Here is a 13,491-nt window from a genome sequence, read left to right on the forward strand (position 1 = left end):
AGTAAAGACATGTCGGACGGAACTGGTCTATCGAATTTGACAGTATGCAGCCTTGCAGAGATTGTTTATGTGTTTCTTCATTGAAAGGTTTGAATCAAACGTCACACCCAGATTCTTCTCTGAAGATATAAAGTCGACATCTGAATCTCCAGTTTCGAGTGAGGAAAGTAAAGAGTTGTTTATAGACAGTCTGCTTGAAGAAATAATGATAGCCTCAATCTTACTGTCATTTATTTGTAGTTTTGTTTTGATTCATCCATGCCTTTACGTCAGCAATACACTGTTGAAGTGCCCCAATGGAAGAGTCAAGATCGGCAAATGTCGTTTCTTTGTAGAGCTGGTTATCGTCAGCAAAGGCATGGTGATTTATAGCATGGTTTTTTGCCAACATCGAAAAGTGGTCAGTTGAGTACAAAGAATAAACAGCACTGGTCCAAGTACATATCCTTGCGGAACACCATATGCAACTGATGGCGATAAGGAAGAGTCAAGGGTACACACACACACACACACACACACACACACACACACACACACACACACACACCACAACACACACACACACACACACACACACACACACACACACCGACACACACAAACACACACACACACACACACACACACACACACACACACACACACACACACACACACACACACACACACACACACACACACATTCACATTCACACTAACACGGACACACAATCCAAGCCCTAATTAAAAGCTGGGGAAACAGCAAGGCGATAAAACCAGGACAAACACATTACAGTCCCTGATCCAGTCATTGCAAAATCCCTGCCGGTGCACTGAACACGTGGGTAGAGAGATAGCTGGCACCGCTACAAGGAAGCTGGCGAATCCCCCGCGGTCATGTATACATACATACATACTCACATACATACATGCACACGTGTTTCAGGGTAAGTTAGTTCACGGATCCTTGACATCTCTCGTGCGTTTATTTCTTCACGAGAGGACACAGGGTTTGGGTGTGGTTTGGCTGCCTTCACCGGCCTGAAAACTATTATTATTATTCCTTGAACACTGGTTATCAGGTGTACATGTTTCTGTTAGTGACACCTCGTCGCCTGGTTACTTGATGCTGAATATTGGTATGAATGCTGCTCTCTCTTTCAGTGTGTGTGTAGGGTGCAGATGAACATAACATACTGGTTCGTTGTGCAGGGTTCGGTTTGAGTTTCCTATATTACTGTTTTGGCTGTTACATCCTTTAGACTTCAGCCTAGGTTTGGCTGTTACATTGTTCAGACTTCAGTCTGGTTTGGCTGTTACATTGTTCAGACTTCAGTCTGGTTTGGCTGTTACATCAGTCGTTTAGACTTCAGCCTGCCGTTGGTTTGGCCGTTACATCCTTCGGATTTCATCCTGGTTTGGCTGTTACATCCTTCAGCCTGGTTTGGCTGTTACATTCTGTTACATCCTTTGCCTGGTTTTGCTGTTACATCCTTCAGACTTCAGTCTGGTTTGGCTGTTACATCCTGTTACATCCTTCAGTCTGGTTTGGCTGTTACATCCTTCAGACTTCAGTCTGGTTTGGCTGTTACATCCTTCAGACTTCAGTCTGGTTTTGCTGTTACATTCTGTTACATCCTTTGCCTGGTTTGGCTGTTACATCCTTCAGACTGGTTTGGCTGTTACATCCTTCAGACTTCAGTCTGGTTTGGCTGTTACATCCTTCAGACTTCAGTCTGGTTTGGCTGTTACATCCTTCAGACTTCAGTCTGGTTTGGCTGTTACATTCTTCAGACTTCAGTCTGGTTTGGCTGTTACATTGTTCAGACTTCAGTCTGGTTTGGCTGTTACATTGTTCAGACTTCAGTCTGGTATGGCTGTTACATTGTTCAGACTTCAGTCTGGTTTGGCTGTTACCTCCTTCAGACTTCAGTCTGGTATGGCTGTTGCATTGTTCAGACTTTAGTCTGGTTTGGCTGTTACATCTTTTAGACTTTAGGCTGGTTTGGCTGTTACATCCTTCAGACTTCAGTCTGGTTTGGCTGTTACATCGTTCAGACTTCAGTCTGGTTTGGCTGTTACATCCTTCAGACTTCAGTCTGGTTTGGCTGTTACATTGTTCAGACTTCAGTCTGGTTTGGCTGTTACATCCTTCAGACTTCAGTCTGGTATGGCTGTTACATTGTTCAGACTTCAGTCTGGTTTGGCTGTTACATCGTTTAGACTTCAGCCTGCCGTTGGTTTGGCCATTACATCCTTCGGATTTCATCCTGGTTTGGCTGTTACATCCTTCAGCCTGGTTTGGCTGTTACATTCTGTTACATCCTTTGCCTGGTTTGGCTGTTACATCCTTCAGCCTGGTTTGGCTGTTACATCCCGTTACATCCTTCAGTCTGGTTTGGATGTTACATCCTTCAGACTTCAGTCTGGTTTTGCTGTTACATCCTGTTACATCCTTCAGTCTGGTTTGGCTGTTACATTGTTCAGACTTCAGTCTGGTTTGGCTGTTACATCCTTCAGACTTCAGTCTGGTTTGGCTGTTACATCCTTCAGACTTCAGTCTGGTTTGGCTGTTACATCCTTCAGACTTCAGTCTGGTTTGGCTGTTGCATTGTTCAGACTTCAGTCTGGTTTGGCTGTTACATCGTTTAGACTTCAGTCTGGTTTGGCTGTTACATTGTTCAGACTTCATTCTGGTTTGGCTGTTACATTGTTCAGACTTCAGCCTGGTTTGGCTGTTACATCCTGTCTTCATCCTGGTTTGGCTGTTACATTCTGTTACATCCTTCAGCCTGGTTTGGCTGTTACATCCCGTTGCATCCTTCAATCTGGTTTGGATGTTACATTCTGTTGCATTCTTCAGCCTGCTTTTGCTGTTATATCCTTCAGACTTCAGCCTGGTTTTGCTGTTACATCCTTCAGACTTCAGACTGGTTTTGCTGTTACATCCTTCAGACTTCAGTCTGGTTTTGCTGTTACATCCTCCAGCCTGGTTTTGCTGTTACATCCTTCAGACTTCAGTCTGGTTTTGCTGTTACATCCTCGGATGTTCATCATGTTACATCCTTCAGTCCTTAGGACCTTAGCTTGGTTTGACTGCTACATTCTGTTGACAGGTGTTGGAGATACACAATGCTTTCCTGGTTACAACGATCTAAGCTGTTTTTAACGAGAGCCGTGGATCTGGTTTTGATGTGGGTGTGGAGTGGAGGACTTGAGCGATCATGGAAAACGGGTGTAGAAGATGCAAAGCAAGTGCAAGTGCTCTCTCATCAGATTCTGTCTGTCTCATTCCTCTGTGTGTGTGTGTGTGTGTGTGTGTGTGTGTATGTGTGTGCGTGCGTGCGTGCGTGCGTGCGTGTGTGTGTGTGTGTGTGTGTGTGTGTGTGTATGCGCGCGCGCGTGCGTGTGTGTTTTCTGGGGGTGCGCATTCTTTGTCGCTGTCTCATCAGTTGATGCTGCTGTTGCTGCTGCTGCTGCTGATGATGATGATGATGATGATGATGATGACGATGGTGGTAACGCCACGTACCATTTCTTCCAGAAACAAACGTTAAAAATTGGTATGTACATTCGACAGTTCTCCAGTTTTTCTGAGCGTGCATGCACGTGTGAGGATGGGTGCCCGCCGGCTTGTCAGTACACGCATATCAGACAGTTTGATACGGCTTCTTCAATTCTGAGCAAACAAGTTGTTCAGTGCTGCAGCACGTCAGCTTGTTTGGATGAATGGTGAAACGTTCAGGTCTATAACGGGGGTGAGGTCGGCAGGAAGGCATCTGGAAATGGTGCCGATGGATCATTAGATGCCGCAGGTATGATGTTTTAACAGCTGCCTAAAGCGACGTTGAGCGATTTTACGGCGCGTTTTGTTCTTCGATAACCAGGAACCTAAATTCGTTGCAGAGCTCTGGAAATCCATGGTGGTTTTTTTTTTTCCAGGGAAAAAAAGCTGTAGATATGATGGCCCAGCTCACGGCATTTTATTTGAAGAAATCTTGTCACCTGTTCAGTCTGTGTTGAGCTGATCGAGCTTCCAGTTTTTCTGTCTCGGTATCCAGACTTGCTTCCCAGGGGAGTGACGATTAGTGGTTCTGACCTACATCCAGAGACATGTCAGTGGTTCTGACCTACATCCGGAGACATGTCAGTGGTTCTGACCTACATCCGGAGACATGTCAGTGGTTCTGACCTACATCCAGAGACATGTCAGTGGTTCTGACCTACATCCGGACATGTCAGTGGTTCTGACCTACATCCGGAGACATGTCAGTGGTTCTGACCTACATCCGGAGATATGTCAGTGGTTCTGACCTACATCCGGAGATGTTTCACGTGCTTTGAGTGAGGGAGGTTCGTGTCAAGCGTCTTTGGGGACGAGTTATTTTGCCTCATTTGTAAGGATTCATCTCCAATGATTTTGATTTTTTGTTGTTGGGATGATGTTTTCCATGGCCCTTGTGCAGGATCTGGATTTTTTTCCAAGGAAATGTTGTGCTCGGTGTTTTTGCAGTGTTGCCACAGGTGGTTGAAGGGGGGTAAATCAGTTTCATGTTGTATATAATCCAGCCGATTGCGAGATCCTTCTCGGACTGGTGCTAAGGATCGAGGACTCATGGGTGCTTTTAGTCTGGTATCTTGAGCTTCGCCAATGTTGTCATTGTAACGGTCATACCAGGATAGACCTAAGTGTTCGACTGAACATATCTGTTCATCGGGGATTTGGGATTAGTTCTTTTTAATGAATAAGCTTGGGCAGCCCTGATGTTTTCTCCGCAAGCTGGTGGACGAAAAGTGATAATAAATAAATAGATGTATAGATAAACAGATACCTATGTTCATGTTGACTTGAATAGTTTGCAGTAGGCTAAACCCTTGAGTTCCCTGAAAGAGCGTGTATTAGTCTTTCTACAGGAGGCATTTCACGTATGGTTGTGGTAATGATCTTCCATTCTTATCATCGTGTTCCAATACCCGGCCGTAAAGGAGTTAGACTGAACATCCATTTCTTGAAGCCCCCCCCCCCCCCCCCCCCCCCCCCCCACCCCCCCCTCCTTTTTTTTTTTTTTTTTTGTAAAGCATTAATTTATAAATCTTGCACGACATTCCTGTCATCGAACAATGAAAGACATGCTCGCAGATTGGTCAGAAGGCATCAGTATAAGCTGCATAGACCAAAGTAAAATTTCAGCTCATGTTCCAGTGAGACGTCTAATCTGATATACTGCTCGAAGTCATTGGAGAAGCAATATTTCCACGTTGTCGAAACAGTGATTTTGTTTTGATTTTTTTTTTTTTTTTTTTTGGGGGGGGGGGGGGGGATCTTTCAGGTTTGTTTGTTTTGTTTTTGTTTTGTTTTTTGTTTTTGTTTTTAAGGAAAAAAAAACCTTGAAGAGAAAGATCTGTCCCGGCAGCAGATTCGCTGAACAGCGTGCAGCTAAACACTACAGCATTTAATTAACAAGTAGTTCACCGTTTCACGTGTTTTGCATTGCAGCAAGGCGTGGGCTGAATGATGCAGAAGTGAAAACACATTTTGAAAACACCCACGAGCAGGGCTCCGTGTGGCAGTAAGAAATCAGGTTCAGTTTCTGAAAAGACAAGGCGTCACTGCGTTCGGACAAATCCATATACGCTGCACACCATGTCCGCATAACCCAAGAAATCAGTCAGGTTCAGGTTCTGAAAAGACAAGGCGTCACTGCGTTCGGACAAATCCATATACGCTGCACCATGTGTGCATACCCCAACGCGTTAGTCAGGCCTTGAGTGCATGCATATACCGTTGTGTGCCTGTCAAAGTGGATTTCTTCTTCAGAATTTTGCCAGAGCCGGGACAACAATAAAGTTGCCATGGGTTCTTTTTCAGTGCGCCAAAGTGCGTGCTTCACACAGGACCTCGATTTATCGTCTGATGCGAATGAGCAGACACTCAGTTCGATTTTCCAGTCAAGGTTGGGAGAAAGGGCAAGAGCGGGAAAGAAACCCAGATCCGACGGGCGCCATAGCCGAGTGGTTAAAGCGTTGGACTTTCGATCTGAGGGTCCCGGGTTCGAATCACGGTGACGGCGCCTGGTTGGTAAAGGGTGGAGATTTTTACGATCTCCCAGGTCAACATATGTTCAGACCTGCCAGTGCCTGAACCCCCTTCGTGTGTATACGCAAGCATAAGATCAAATACGCATGTTAAAGATCCTGTAATCCATGTCAGCGTTTCGGTGGGTTATGGAAACAAGAACATACCCAGCATGCACACCCTCGAAAGCGGAGTATGGCTGCCTACATGGCGAGGTAAAAACGGTCATACACGTAAAAAGCCCACTCGCGTATAATTATACGAGTGAACGTGGGAGTTGAAGCCCACGAACACAGAAGAAGAAGAACCCAGATCCTCAGGGCACACTGTATTGGTGGATAAGCTAGTTGGCCATTTTGCCGCCTTCCTCCTCGATCGAAACCAATCATCTTTGAAAACAGTTTAAAAAGAAACAACAGCTTACCTTTGTGTATAAAAAAAGGTATTCATTGTTGTCTGGATCATCAAAAAGATAATGAATATAAAACAAATGAATAAATATGAACTTGATCAACTGAACAATTTGTCATCAAAGGTCCAAAGACATTATCTGTGTTGCCAAAGGTGTGTTAGGACAATAGTCATAGAGATAAAAAACAAACAAAAACAAAAAACAAAACAAAAACAACAACAACCCAGTTTCAGTTTGTTTCAAGGTGTCAATACGTAGGGACTGTATCAGTATCAGTATAAGTATCAGTAGCTCAAGGAGGCGTCACTGCGTTCGGTCAAATCCATATACGCTACACCACATCTGCCAAGCAGATGCCTGACCAGCAGCGTAACCCAACGCGCTTAGTCAGGCCTTGAGAAAAAAGTAAAATAAAATAAAATAAATAAATAAATAAATGAATATTAATTTTTAAAAATAATAATAAAATAAAATAAATAAATAAATAAAATAAATTTTAAAAATAGATAAACACAAAAAATTACTACTAATACTAATAATGATAATATAAAAAAAGGCGCAAAATCTTGATGATGTCAACTGTATGCGCACAAAAAAAGAAAAAAAAAAAAAAAAGAAAAGATTTTTCACCACATCACATCCGCTTAAAAAAACAAAAAAAACAGACCAGATGACTGGCGTACGCACAAGCGCAACACGCTGGGCAGGCCTGGAAATCATATCCTATGTGTGTATGAATATCGTTGAAAAAGCAATGAAGCAATTAACAAAAATATACAAATCAGTAAATACATTAAGATGTAGTAAAATGGAAGATATGTAGAAGGAAAATGGTTTTAATAACAGGTCATCATAACGTGACCTTCCCGGCAAATGGTTGTCTTGGTTTCTGGATATGTTGTTGTTGTTGCTTTGTGTAGGCATCCATACTCATCCATACTCCACTTTCGGGGGTGTACATGCTGGGTATATTCTTGTTTCCATAACTCACCGAACGCTGACATGGATTACAGGATCTTTTCCGTGCGTATTTGATCTTCTAGCAGGTCTGCACACATGTTGACCTGGGAGATCGGAAAAATCTCCACCCTTTACCCACCAGGCGCCGTTTCCGAGATTCGAATCCGGGACCTTAAGATTGAAAATCCAACGCTTTAACCACTCGGCTATTGCGCAAACATGCTGTTGTATGTCACAATACACTGCTGTAAATGTATTGTTTCATGTGAGGCTTTTAGAGCTCTTGGGAGTTTGTGCCGTACAAATGCCACATTATTATCATCACCATTATCTTGTTGTTATTGTTATTATCCTTTTATCATCATCATCATCATTTGTATTTCTTTTTATCACAACAGATTTCTCTATGTGAAATTCGGCCTGCTCTCCCCAGGGAGAGCGCGTCGCTACACTACAGCACCACCCCCTTTTTTTGTATTTTTTCCTGCGTGCAGTTTTATTTGTTTTTCCTATCGAAGTGGATTCTGCTACAAAATTTCGCTAGGAAAAACCCTTTTGTTGCCGTGGGTTCTTTTACGAGCGCTAAGTGCATGCTGCACACGGGACCTCGGTTTATCGTCTCATCCGAATGACTAGCGTCCAGACCACCACTCAAGGTCTAGTAGAGGGGGAGAAAATATCGGCGGCTGAGCTATGATTCGAACCAGCGCGCTCAGATTCATTCGCTTCCTAGGCGGAAGCGTTACCTCTAGACCATCACTCCACATTATTATCGTATGGTTAATTAATCTTCTTCTTCTACTTCGTTCGTGAGCTGCAACTCCCACGTTCACTCATATGTACACGATTGGGCTTCTACATGTATGACCGTTTTTACCCCGCCATGTAGGCAGCCATACTCCGCTTTCGGGGGTGTACATGCTGGGTATATTCTTGTTTCCATAACTCACCGAACGCTGACATGGATTACAGTATCTTTTCCGTGCGTATTTGATCTTCTGCATGTGTATACACACGAAGGGGGTTTAAGCACTAGTAGGTCTGCACACATGTTGACCTGGGAGATCGGAAAAATCTCCACCCTTTACCCACCAGGTGCCGTTTCCGAGATTCGAATCCGGGACCTTAAGATTGAAAATCCAACGCTTTAACCACTCGGCTATTGCGCCTGTCGGCTAATTGATGAATCTGGCGACTTGAGAACCGTTTCAGCAGACGTAATGAAGGTGGCCTTTCCCGAAATCCAGCAGTCGTGACGAGGAGTACGTAGTGGCGCCATGATGGGGGTCATTCCGATATGTCGCGGGACCAAAATATTCCCAGACTGGTCAGGATCGAAGCGTCTCTCTCTGATCTGCCTCGGTGTCTTGTCTGTATCTCATGCTCCCTCCTCCTCCTCTGCACGGGCCCCCCCCCCCCCCCCCCCCCCCCCACCCCACCTCCTACCCCGCACCGCCCTCCCCTCCCCTCCAATTTCTCTTTGCGTTTTTTGACTGGGCCTACATAGTTCTCCATTATGTTACTATTTTTCTTTTTTAAGCATTATTATGTAGTTTATTGTTCTATATGAGTCATTTTGCTTCAATTCTTTTCTTCCTCTTCTTCTTTTATGGTGGGTGTTGATATGAAATGCGATTGTCGTTCTGCATTTGCATTGATTTATTTTCTTGAACTTCCTGTGTAGTTTTTTTTAAAATTTTAATTATTATCATTTTTTATACTAAGGTAGGATATTAGCGTTGTTATTCTTTTCATTTTCAAAACAAAGAAATATATCATTTGTTCTCTCTATCGCTCTCCTTCTCTTGGTCCTTTCAATATAATTATTCGTGAAAGTCTACAATCCACCCCTCCCCTCCCACATCCTTTCTTTCTATATGTCTCTACGTCACTAAAGCATATATATCTGGGAGTTTGCAGATCTCTTTATCGTGTCCGAAGAAATCTGGGTAAAGCAGTCTATTGGCTTTTAAAACCTTCTCCCTTTTATGCCGTGCGTTTTAGTTCCCACAAAAAGCAAGAGAGGACAGGTTTTGTGGGTGTTTTTTTTCTTACAACGCCGTTCATGGAATCTGTATTCTTCCCTATGGTCCCGCTGTTCTTATCATGGAGATACTTCTGGTTCTAAACAACAACGAAGATGTGTTATTTGCCGACTTGTTTTTTTTCTCTGCAATTTTCTCTGTTCATTTTCATTATCACAGTAGCTTAACCCCTTGCCTGCTGTACTGTCAGTGGTGAAGTGAGATCACTGTGGCTTCAGATTTAACAGCATTTCTGACGGGCGCAACAGATCAGTGGTTCAAGCGTTGGACTTCCAATCTGAAGGTCCCGGGTTCAAGTCCAGGTCACGACGCCTGGTGGGTAACGGGTGGAGATTTCTCCAGTCTCCCAGGTCAACAGATGCGCAGACCTGCTAGTGCTTGAACCCCCTTCGTGTGTATACGCATGCAGAAGATCAAATACGCGCGTTAGAGATCCCGTCATCCATGTCAACGTTCGGTGGGTTATGGAAACAAAAACATACCAGGCATGCACCCCTCCGAAAACAGATTATGACTGCCAACATGGCGGAGATCATACGCGTAAAAGCCCACTCGTGTATTCGAGCAAACGTGGGAATCGCAGCCCACGAACGACGAAGAACTGCATTTCCAACGTTCTGTGTACTTTTCAGTTTGGTATCATTGATTCTGCAGACCAAATGCAATATGATCAGAAGAAGAATACATCTAAATAAATAATAATTAAGAATAATGACCGATATATTGAAATGCAGTCTCGGTGCTATCTCAGTGAGGTGACAGCATATTTGTCAGCAGCAGTTAAGGGGATGAAGAGCGCAAAGACTGTTGTAAACACATGGCATGAAGCGCTCTCAAACCTCCCACAGGCACTTGAATAAGTTTACCTCCATAGTGATTTACAGGTTATGGTGGATCTGTGAGAATGCAGTGTCCACGAGGTGCTAGTATGTGCGAGCGTACAGACCTTGAAGATGTTTTCATGTTAAGTGTGCTGTTTGTGTTGACTTGGCCAGCTGGAACCCTTTCTTGGACAGACTACAGAATCAAGATAAGTGTGAAAACAAGAGAGAGGTATATTGATAGATACAGAGAGAGAGAGAGAGAGAGAGAGAGAGAGAGAGAGAAAATGATAGATAGACAGATAGATAGATAGACAGATAGATAGATAGACAGATACAGAATGACAGACAGATAAACATCGAGTCACAGAAAAACGGAGAATCCCACATCACCACCACCACCAGAACAACAACGGTAGATAACAGTTGAAGAGTTTGAACAAAGTCAACATCACTTCAAAACCCTTTTTTTTTTTCTTGGCGCGCACTTTATTTCATCCAAAAGGCTACAGAAAGTGGTCAACACAAGCAGGCAACTGCAAGGGGCAGTCTTCACCAGAACCTATGTACACTCATGGAGGGGGTGGTGGGGGGACAGACAGACACAGAGGGGGGCACTATACAGGAAATAAGGAAAGGAGGGGTGGGGGTGGGTGGGGGTGGACCATGATAAATGAACAACTTACTTCAAGAACGTGAAAGGAGTGTGATGACACACCATGTGATACGAGATGGGGGCAATTACGATTCTGATATCATTCGATGCCGAGTATTTCTTTGGCAAGTGGGCTGTGAGGGATGGACGACGAGCAGCGACCATGAGGGGTGTGGGAAGGAAGGAGGATATGTTTGCAATGACACGATATGATCAACACACCCCACTGTAAGAAGTCGGACAACTAGGAATGGCATATAGCGGCAAGGACGGACATGAAGTGGAGCGGGGGGAGGAGGAGAAGGAGGGGGGCGTCATTAACTGTATAACTTCTCCGCAATAAATGACAGATCCGGGATCAGGTGATGCTGAACGATCACCTGACATGTGACAACAAGAGTGGGATATCTTCATGGGTCATAGGCAGCCTGTATTCATGGGCAATCTGCTGGGGTGACGACGGGTCAGGGTGACCTTTGACAGCTGTGGGACATCCACGGACCATGGAGGGCATGGGCATGAAGCATGAAGACAACATGACTGGAGGCCACCCGTGCAAACATGAGCATGAAGAGTGAACGGTGACACACTGAATGCTGAGAAAGTGGTGGAAGTGTTTGTTTGTTTGGTTTGTTTTTTTTCAAATTCAAAGGTGAAACTGATTTGCTGATTGAAATGACAGTCAAATGCCTGATAATGACACTTTCTTGGCTATTGTTATTGTTTTTTGGTACTGAGATAACACAGTACACTCCTGGTTTAATCAAATAAAAAACAAACAAATAATATTAAATGATAAGATACCATTCTAATTTTGAAAAGGGTAAAACCCAAACTGTGAAATACAGACACACATGCGCACACACATTTTTGTTGAGATCAATCCTTTTTGTCAGTGAAAATTGCTTGAATTGAAAATATGAGTTCCAATTGTTGTTGTTTTTTAGCAGAAAAACAAAAACACAAAAAAGTAGCACCAAGAAACTTACTCCACAACAATGAAAGACAATGTTTAACTTGAAACCTTCAAAACGTGACAAGACACTATGAAAACAAAGAGTGCAGACATATTTTGATACACTAAATGCACACAAAAAATCTAGATTTTTTTTTTTTTTTTTTTTTAAACAACATGCTCAACATACAATTCAAAATCACATTAATACACTCTTCAACAATCTCAATGTAAATTTAGCAAAGAAACCCCCCCCCAAAAAAAAACAACAAAAAAAAACAACAAAGAAACAAAAAAACCACAAAAAACAAAACATTACACTTAACTCCAATATTACTCTAAAATTCTCCAAAAGGTTATGTGGAAGTCAAAACTTAACATAATTAAACGGAACTCTTTGATAATTATTCACATTCTTAAATTCTCAAATAAATCACCTGGGAGTTGACACTTCATAGCATGATTACTATTTACATTGCACTTAAATTCTTTAACAGGTAGTAACACTTTTCGTAATGAAACGAAACTCTTTATCATTATTTACATTACTCTTAAATTATCTAAGTCACCAAGAAGTTGAGACTTTACAGCATTGTCTTTTAAAATAAGTATGTTTACTTTACATCAAACTTCAAGGCTGTGATGCTGATGATGATGATGATGCTGCTGATGATGATGATAACATTAATACTAATGATAAATTAATAGAAAAAAATTCAGAACAGTTTTGCATAGAGCAGATTTTCTCTCCATCACGATCCATGATCAGATGAAGGAGGAAAAAAAACACACACTATATATATATATATATATATATATATATATATATATATATATAGAGAGAGAGAGAGAGAGAGAGAGAGAGAGAGAGAGAGAGAGAGAGAGATCTGCCTTTCTGCAACTTCCCATTTCTTCCACTCCATTTCAGCATATCAGAGTTAAATTTCCTCGTCCGAACAAATCATGACACAAACATCAACAGTCTTCAACCCAACACCTTGATTCATGCAATGTTATAAAAACAGATTACTTTCAACAGAATCCATTAACAGCATGAATCAATACATGAACTGCTGGTTAGCTGGTGGTAAATATCTAGGAAAATACATTGCCCACAAGAGTTACCTGATGGATACAGCTTTGACCAGCAGCAAAAATGATTTCCATCCTTTTCATTCTCAACTGTCCTTTTCAAAAGTCTGATAAAGCTGGCTGAAAAAAAATATCTAGCAAGCATTCCAGTTCTTTCAAGGTAAGGGCACTTTTCCTCAAACTGACCCATTAGATGATTAAAAAGATAAAATAAAAAAAAAAATAAAAAAAGGAAAAACAACAACACAGTATGTCACAACTCACAAGAAACCACTTTTTTCTGTTTTCTTTCTTTTCTTTTTTTTTTTTTTTTAGGTGGGTGGGGTTGGGGAAGGTGGTGGGTGTGGGAAGAATCGGGAACTGCTTTCTTTAGTTAAAAGCTTTCTGGCCCCTCTCAGGAATCTTGAGAAGAACACTGATAGCTTTCAACAACAAAACGCTACTGCAGATTCACTCCACAGCCAAGGTGGCTTTTTTTGTTTGTTTTGTTTTGTTT

The sequence above is a fragment of the Babylonia areolata genome, chromosome 1 (assembly GCF_041734735.1).
Source record: "Babylonia areolata isolate BAREFJ2019XMU chromosome 1, ASM4173473v1, whole genome shotgun sequence".
NCBI classification, from domain to species: Eukaryota; Metazoa; Mollusca; class Gastropoda; order Neogastropoda; family Buccinidae; genus Babylonia; species Babylonia areolata.